Below are 9,954 nucleotides of genomic sequence, written 5' to 3'. Positions count from 1 at the left end.
AGCATGTGTTACCATTTAAGATATAGCAAACATAAGTGTGCTGGTAAATTTTTAAATAATGGCATAAATGACTGATCTTCTGGGCCTGAAATTTTTCTAAGTGCCTAATCCTCGAAGCGCTACGTTCTGAATGAGAGTCAGACGCTCATTGATTTAAGAAATTCATCGAACATTCTCACTCGTAACATAATTCATCTTGTGTAAAAGGAAATTTACTTTGAAAATAACGCTTCTCAAGCCACCATTCGAAATATTTTCCAACGACCTGTCAGAAATGTAAACAGCTGTGACGTCACGCTCATCGAAAGCAGTTTCTTGTTAGGAAGTATTGCATACCCTTCGTCCCAAAGCCTTTGACATATTTTGCTGCCGGCAGGTGATTGTGTGCGCATTGTATATTGTTGTTGTAAATGGTGCATGTTCCTTGCAAACTAAATTTTTGTTTTGGTTTATTCTCTCGTTCATATTTTACTGCTGCAGTACTATGCTGTAGTAGCTGGGTAAAGTAAAATTCTTTGTTAGTTTCAGTTCTTAATACTCCAAATTACAAAAAATTAGCTGAGAACTAAAGCAATGAAAAATATCCGGAATTCTAAAATAATTCCAGATTTTTCCTGGATGAAAAAATTCCCACGTGTTTCCTGGATTTCTCAGTTGTTCAGGAGCGTACACACCGTGTGTCAACGTACAACTATGTAACATAAAGACAAATCCGACACGGAACCGAGCAGTACTGAATGGGAGCTTAAGGTTGAAAAGAAAAGGGAGCATTTCTGTTGTCAACAGTAAGCACCGTGAGTGAATGGAACAAGTTCGCTTCCAAACAGAACACACACCGCACGTCGTCGAAATTTCACAGGTGTGCAGAAGTTTTCAGTACAATACAGACGCAAAGATCATTGGGGATTAAGAAAGTAAACGAAATGTAAATACTTTGTAACGATCCACCAGAGCCCACGCCTCCCTTATACAGAGCGGCACGGAAAAACGGGAACATTTCCACAACCCAATAAAACTACAAGTGATGAAGGAAAGAAATTGCATTCGTAGTACTTGAGACCTTACAATTTTGCCATTTACGAAACATTGATGGCGTCTTCCTGTATAAATACATTCGTGAAATCTGCCGCTGAGATTCCTCATTGACGGCTGCAACATCTCAGCTGGGATACTGCGAACTGCATCCCGAATTCTCTGCTTTAACTCATCCAGGGTTCTTGGTCGAGTAGTGTAGACGTTGCTCTTGAGGTAGCCCCGCAAGAAAAAAATCACAAACGGATAAATCTGGCGATCTAGGGGGCCAAGGTATGTTACCGAATCGTGAGATCACACGGTTGCCAAACAATTCTCGCACATATGTCATTGATTGCCGTGCAATGTGTGATGTCACTTCGTCCTGTTGACACCAGGCTTCTTGAGCGTCTGGAAAGTTGTTCAATGCTGGTATAACGAAAGTTCGTAACGATCGGCATTGACAATTATTGTGTTTCCCTGTTCATTTGTGAAAAACTACGGTCAGATAATCCCACACCAGCGTGTAAAGGCCGCTCATGAGCGTCATTAGGGTTTGTGTTTGCCCAGTAACGGTAGTTTTGTTTCTTCGCATTGAGATGAAAATGCGCCTCATTTGACATCCACTGCTTGCTTAGAAATTCATCGTCATTGTTTATTTTTGCTATCATTTGTTGACAGAATCCTAATCGTAACCGGTAATCATTGTCCTCCAATTGTTGCACCATCTGTAGTTTGTTGAAATTTTAGATGCAGATGAATACCTCTGCGAACTCACTCCCGGGACATTCCAACCACTGCTGCCTTACGAATTCAATGCCTGGACTCCGTAAGACAGACTCGCCTACAACGCAATGTTCGCTGGAGTACGCAAAGTTCTGTCGTCCTGTCGGTTTCTACTTGAGGACAGATCCAGTCTCTTCAAAGTTATTAATCCAACATTTTGTCGCATGCTTCGACGGAACGACATCCTAAATTATAAAAACGTCGAAACTCCCTCTGTGCTGCCACCAAACTGTTGTTGTGGTCTTCAGTCCAGAGACTGGTTTGATGCAGCTCTCCATGCTGCTCTATACTGTGCAAGCTTCTTCATCTCCCAGTACCTACTGCAACCTACATCCTTCTGAATCTGTTTAGTGTATTTATCTCTTGGTCTCCCTCTACGATTTTTACCCTCCACGCTGCCCTCCAATACTAAATTGGTGATCCCTTGATGCCTCAGAATATGTGCTACCAACCGATCCCTTCTTCTAGTTATGTTGTGCCACAAATTTCTCTTCTCCCCAATTCTGTTCAACACCTCCTCATTAGTTATGTGATCTACCCATCTAATCTTCAGCATTCTTCTGTAGTACCACATTTCGAAAGCTTCTATTCTCTTCTTGCCTAAACTATCTATCGTCCACGTTTCACTTCCATACATGGCTACACTCCATACAAATACTTTCAGAAAAGACTTACTGACTTTTAAATCTATACTCGATGTTAACAAATTTTTCTTCTTCAGAAACGCTTTCCTTGCCATTAGCAGTCTACATTTTATATCCTCTCTACTTCGACCATCATGAGTTATTTTGCTCCCCAAATAGCAAAACTCATCTACTACTTTAAGCGTCTCATTTCCTAATCTAATTCCCGCAGCATCACCCGATTTAATTCGACTACGTTCCATTATCCTCGTTTTGCTTTTGTTGGTGTTCATCTTATATCCACCTTCACTGTCCATTTCGTTCAGCTGCTCTTCCAGGTCCTTTGCTGTCTCTGACAATTACAATGTCATCGGCGAACCTCAAAGTTTTTATTTCTTCTCCATGAATTTTAACTCCTACTCCGAATTTTTCTTTTGTTTCCTTTACTGCTTGCTCAATATACAGATTGAATAACATCGGGGATAGGCTACAGCCCTGTCTCACTCCCTTCCCAACTACTACTTCCCTTTCATGCCCCTCCACTCTTGTAACTGCCATCTGTTTTCTGTACAAATTGTAAATAGCCTTTCGCTCCCTGTATTTTACCCCTGCCACCTTCAGAATTAGAGAGAGAGTATTCGAATCAACATTGTCAAAAGCTAAGTCTACAAATGCTAGAAATTTAGGTTTGTCTTTGCTTAATCTATTCTCTAAGATAAGTCGTAGGGTCAGTATTGCCTCACGTGTTCCAACGTTTCTACAGAACCCAAACTGATCTTCCCCGAGGTCGGCTTCTACCAGTTTTTCCATTCGTCTGTAAAGAATTCGTGTTAGTATTTTGCAGACGTGGCTTATCAAACTGATAGTTCGGTAATTTTCACATCTGTCAGCACCTGCTTTCTTTGGGATTGGAATTATTATATTCTTCTTGAAGTCTGATGGTATCATTGTTTTTATAAAACATTTTTATGGATAACTCACGCTGTTGTCCGTTCCACTGATCCATGATTACTGAAATGGCGGACTGTTTACTCGCTAACTATAACGAACCCGCAGTGCTGCCACCTGCCCATGGCTGCCACTACTCATTTCAAACATCCCCGTTATTCTGTGTCACCCTGTACCATGAGACTCCTTAAAGAACCGCCGGAATTTTGCACGTGGTGTTCGGATTCACTTTGTATGCAAACCGTTGTCAGATGTGAAAGAAGCGACAAATGATGGAAAAGAAATTGTAGATTCGACTGAGGAACTAACCGTGGACTTTTGGGTCGAAGACTGGCGGCGACCCACTCACTCAGAGGCACGGGACGGCGGTAGGGCATCGATTGCTTGGGACATTCGGAGAATCCCCCGAGGCTGCTAACCTGGAATAGCCTCACGGCTCGCGCGTCAAATTGAGCGGCGACATGAATAAGGCATCGCGGTGCGCGGTGCCATTCGTAGGGGTCGCGAGGGAGCCACTTTTAATAAGGGACAGCAGGTGACACGCAACACCGACACCGAGAGTCCTGCCGGCCGAGTTTGCGGACGGGCGGAGCCCGGGCTCGAAAGGGGCTGCGAAGCTCTAATCTCTCTTCAGAGGCGGCCAACCAGTTGGCCAGCGTAGCAGACACAGTGGCCGCCTTCCCCTTCATCCTCGTCCCTCGTCTTCACCCTACTTCTTTTCCGCCTGCACTGACGCTCTCCCCCTCCCGCCGTCCAAACTCCCCCTCCCCCCAAATTCTCTCTTAACATCAGTCAAACAATTAATAAGAACGACTGTCGTATAACTTAGTTTTCTTGTCAATTTGATTCATTATATCGTTACTATGTACTCAGTCTATCATCCAATTTTAAACATTCGTTTTTAGCACCGCATTTCAAAAGCTTATTTTGTATTCTTGTCTGTGTACCACGTTTCCCTTCCATTCAAACCGTACTCCCAACAAACAGTTACAGAAAAGACATCCCACCGTCATCATCATTATCTGCTTCCTTTGAACTCTATCGTCCATCCATCCGTCTTTTACGAGGTCTATCTAGTTCTCTCTTTCCAGTCGGCCGATAATTCATTATCTTTTACGGAAATCTGTTTTCTGTTCACTCTATCAATGTAATCCATTTCATTCCATCCTCTTCTATCTTGTCAATTACTGAGAAGATTTTTAAATTTTATCTTATTCTTATTTTATACATTTAATTACATAATTGCGTAGGCTTCCGCGACAAGACTCAGTCGACATAAAAGTTTTCTGGGTATGGTACAGTGTCGTATTGTATAAAACTACTGCTGGAGAAAATAAACGTTTCGACCACGGTTGCAGCGGCCTTCTTCTGGTCTGCTGGTGCTTTCTACCTATGCAGTGTCCCTTAGATTTTGTTATTACTGTTCTCTGAGCATGCCATTACGTCATAATTTTAAAAAGATAGTTCATTTCATTGGTCACTTACGGAAGAAGGAGAGGGGACTTTATTTTAATAGGTTACTGTTGTGGAGGGAGAGCGTAACCTCTGTTGTTTATTGGCTCTTGTGTTACGTGCCATGATTGGTGGTCACCGGCGAATGAGAAGTTGACTCCTGTTTACTAAATGCTGGTCGTCGGTCGAGCGGCGGCAGTTACTCGACGGTAATGCTCGCGCCTCGTGTTGACAGTGCGGTCTGTTGGGCTCTGATTTCTGGCAGCCAAGATGGGGCAAGCCTGAGTCCATTCTCTCTATTCATGTTCTTAGGGTGTTTATTTTGATGACCTCTTTGATTTTGCGTTTCGTCATAACCGGCTGCTTGGCCAACACACAGGCTTTGCTTACCTTATGTGAAAAATGTTACTGGCAGAATAGGCAAACACCTTCGTCGGGTTGGGGTGTAGCCTGTCTTCTATAGTGGTCGCAGGATCTAGGATGTGCTAGGCTCCACTAAGGACAAGGTGGGTGCATTACAAATGTTTGTGAATTCCTAAGGAGCCAAACTGCTGCGGTCATCGGTCCCTAGACTTACACACTACTTAAACTTATACTAAGAAAACACTCACGCCCATGCCCGAGGGAGGACTCGAACCTGCGGCGTAAGGGGCCGCGCAATCCGTGACATGGGTACAGGGTGGAATGCGAATGTGGAGAGGCAGACATCGGCGAGACTGGCAGGCCAATAGCAACGCGCATTCGGGAACCCAAGCGCTATATTCGTTTAGGGCAACACAACAAATATGCAGTGGTATAACATCAGCAAGACAGAGAAGTCTGTGTGTTGGCCAAGCAGTCGGTTATGACGAAAAGCAAAATCAGAGAGGCCATAGAAATACTTAAACACCCTAACAGCATGAATATGGAGGATGGACTCAGGCTTGCCCCATCTTGGCTGCCAGCAATAAGAGCCCAACAGACTGCGCTGTCAACACGAGGCGCGAGCATTACTAGCGAGTAACTGCCGCCGCGCGGCCGTCGTCCAGCACTTGGTAAACATGAGCCAGCTTCTCATTCTCATTGCTCGTAATACAAGAGCCAATAGACAACAGAGGTTATGCTCTCCCTCCACCGCAGTAACCTATTAAAATAAAGTTCCCTCTCCTTCCTCCTTAAGTGATCAATGAAATGAACTATCTGACGTAATGGCATGCGCAGCGAAGAGTAATAACAAAATCTAAGGGACACTGCATAGGTAGAAAGCACTAGTAGACCCAGAAGAAGGCCGCTGCAACCGTGGCCAAAACGTTTATTTTTTACAACAGTGCTTTTGTACAATACGACGCGGTACCATACCCAGAAAACTTTTATGTCCATTTTGTTACAGTCTCTTACGTATCTCAGGAACTTCATCTCTGCTGCTTTTACACGTGATTTTTCTTTTTTTGTTTCTGTCCTTGATTCGGAACAATATACCAGGGTAGGTACAGCCATAACTTTATACAATTTCATTTGTGTTTCTTTTCTTGTTTTCCTTCCCAATATTCTTCCAATTGTTCGGCAAATAACTTGACATTTATTAATTTTTTCTCAATGTCTTTATCACAGCTAAAACTAATACCACATCCTACATAACTGAAGTGGAATACTTGTTCTAAATGGGAAACATTTATTATTATTTTCTATATGACTGGATTCTCTCCTTTGATGACATTGTTAAACTGAAATATCCTGCGCTTTGGCTCAATCTATATACTGCTCTTTGCAAATTATCTTCCGCCTCCTGTATAATTATCTGGTGATCAACACATAACAGAGAATTTAATGGTACTCTAGATCCCATTTTAATTCCTAAGTGCATTTCCTCTTTCCGCTTCATAACTAGGTCGTCAGCATATAAATTAAATAAAGTGGGTGATAGACTGCAGCCTTGTCGAACACTTTGATGTATTAAAGTTCATTTGACGTTTTTGAACCTGAACTTTTAACTGTTTTTGTGTTTACATATAAATTTATGTTACACTGCATGACAAAAGAAAATGTGAAGGGCACGAAGACATGGTAGGATGGCAGTGTAGCTTAATACACGCACACAGTAGCTGCGGGTACGCAGGGTGGTCGGGAACAGCCTGAAAAGCTTTCCAGGGCGTTGCAGGGGAGGCTACGCTGATAAGTAATTGATAACATTCACTGCGTTACTCCTATATATAGCGTTGAAGTTAGCCAATCAGATTTTCACACGCACAAATTAAAGCAGTCTGCCAGAGGCGGTGTCGCCAAAGATGTTCTTCGTTTGGTTTCCTGAAATCAAATAAACTTAGCTTTTGCTGACCTGGCTTCAATTTATCACTTCCGAAAAAGACCTACAGACGTATGTGAATTACCGCATTTTAAAGCGCGCAAGTGCTTCAGTTTGCGTGCACAATGACCTGATTGGCTATCTTCAATGCAGAATAAGTCGTAAATGGAGCAACAAATCGAATCTTTTTCTTGACAGTTATTTCACAGCACAACCTTCCTTGCAACACTCTTAGAAGCTTTTCATACTGTTTCTGAACATTCCGTGTAAATGATTAGAGTTGCAATACTCTGTGGCAGTTAGAACGGCCACCAGAGAGAATTTGTTTTGCTCGTGTTTAGTGTTGTTACCAGGCCTGATAGGCTACGTAAGGAGTTCAACAGCGTTAGATGTCCAGCGATCGCTGTGAGGACTCGCAGACGTAGCGTACTCGTGAGACAGCGTTATTCAGAAGCAGGCAGAACTTGAAAAGGGCCTCTTTGCGAGTCTCTATTTGGCCACCTGGTCGAATTGTTCTGTGTGCAGAGTTGTAGGGCATTTGGATGTGACAGTAGTGGCTCGATTTTGCATTGTATTGGAATGTGTGGGCGGACCTACTCGTGGTCCAGTTACTGTTGACCACGTCTGAACATCACAGGGGAGACTCACCGGATCGTGCATCAAGCTGATTGTAGCTGCTTGCCATTCGAGAACAATCAATGGACCCTTGCAATGTTCTGTGTCATCCACCAGCACTGATCGAAGACTAGCAGCGTCCGGACTAGGAAATTACCGACCCATGCGTTTGCTGCCGTGAACACCACAGCAGAAACATCTACGTTTCGAGTGGTCTCATGACGGCGAACCATGCACTGCTGATGAATGGTATCGCGTTGTGTTCGGCGGTGAAGCACGGTTCTGCATTACCCTGGACAACCATCGTGGACGAGTTTGGTGGCTCCTCTTTTCCCATGTTTTTTAAAGACACAGCGGTGTTACTGCTGGTGTCATGCTGGGGCGAGCTATGGGATATGACTTCATCTGGTGCATTGAGGGAACTCTGACGGCACAGCTCTACGTCATGGACACCGTGCGACCTCATGTGTTACCTCTCGTGTGACAATATTATGGTGCCAGTTTTCAACAGAGCAATGATCGTCACCATACCGTACTTGTCTCTAAGAGCTGTTTGCGTGACACTGAGGTATTCCTACGGCCAGCAACATCCCCCTCATCTGTCGCCGATATAATAACTATGCAACCAGTTCGGCTCAACTCCGTTCCACAATCCAGGCTATCGAGGATTACGAGTAGCTACAACACTTCCTCGCCAGCTTATCTCAGGAGGAGGTACATTAGATTTATGACAACCTTCCAGCCGAATCAGTACATGCACCCAGCCAGAAGCAGTGCAACGTCATATTGGTAAGTGGGCACATCGTGCAACAGTCTTTGTAAATTTCACTCGTTTTTGTAATCAACGAAATTACATCACATACCCTCTCAAACAGTGATGTTTCGATTCGTTTCCGCCTCCCCTTCTGCATGCTTCACTTTTCTGTCAGGCACTGTGTATGCTTACAAAATTCCCTTTTTCAGAAACCTGAAGCCTGACAAATAGTTTGCATTTATTAATAGTGCTCATATAGACCATATCGTTTTCTCCCAAAAGTGGTGAGGAGGTTATGCAGGGCCCAGCAGGAGGCGAGACGTAGATGAGCAAACACCTTAGCTTCTCGGCCACTTTAAGCGCGGCTTCTAAACCAGTTTGCACACTGTACATGAAGCACTCCATCACTTTTCCGTTTAGTATTGTGTTCATTACTTCGCTGTGGTGTTTGAATCTGAACACAACGGCACCTAAATGTACATTACTTACGACTAACTCGGCATTGGTCCCACGCGTTATCATTTTGCTTACTACAAACTCGGCGTTGGTTCCGCGCTTTATTGACTTGTTTAGAACGAACGCCGGCCGTTGTGGTCAAGCGGTTCTAGGCGCTTCAGTCCGGAATCGCGCGACTGCTACGGTCGCAGGTTCGAATCCTGCCTCGGACATGGATGTGTGTGATGTCCTTAGGTTAGTTTGGTTTAATTAGTTCTAAGTTCTAGAGGACTGATGACCTCAGATGTTAAGTCCCATAGTGCGCAGAGCCATTTGAACCATTTTTAGAACGAACTCGGCGTTGGTTCCGCACTTTAACGACTTGCTTACTATGAACTCGGCATTCGTTCAGTGCTTTATCGACTTGCTTACTACGAACTAGGTGTTGGTCACGCACTTTATCGACTTGCTTACTACAAACTCAGTGTTGGTCCCGCGCTTTATCGACTTGCTTACTACGAACTCGGAATTGGTTCAGCGCTTTATCGACTTGCTTACAACGAACTCGGCGTTGGTTTCGTGCTTTATCGACTTGCTTACTACGACCTCGGCATTGGTCCCGTGCTTTATCGACTTGCTTACTACGAAATCGGCGTTGTTTCAGCGCTTTATCGACTTGCTTACTGCGAACTCGGCAATGGCCCCGCACTTTATCGACTTGCTTACTACGAACTCAGGGTTGGTTCAGCGCTTCATCGACTTGCTTACTACGAACTCGGAGTCGGTTCCGCGCCTTATCGACTTCCTTACGACGAACTCGGCATTGGTTCAGCGCTTTATCGACTAGCTGCAAAGTAGACCAGTCTCCGCGTGATGCATCCAGGTCCACGTGACTTGTCACGGCTAAATAGTCTGCAATTTCCAAGCTTCCTAGAAGTACAGCATAATGAATACAAACGCAAATGCTAAAACCGACAGTTCTTATCAGAACCAGCTGACGAGGGATATTGGAGATAGCTTGAAAATATTACAACTGAACATAGAAGGAG

The sequence above is a fragment of the Schistocerca nitens genome, chromosome 5 (assembly GCF_023898315.1).
Source record: "Schistocerca nitens isolate TAMUIC-IGC-003100 chromosome 5, iqSchNite1.1, whole genome shotgun sequence".
Lineage (NCBI taxonomy): Eukaryota > Metazoa > Arthropoda > Insecta > Orthoptera > Acrididae > Schistocerca > Schistocerca nitens.
The sequence above is the reverse complement of the archived record's forward strand: the minus strand, read 5'-3'. Positions refer to the sequence as shown.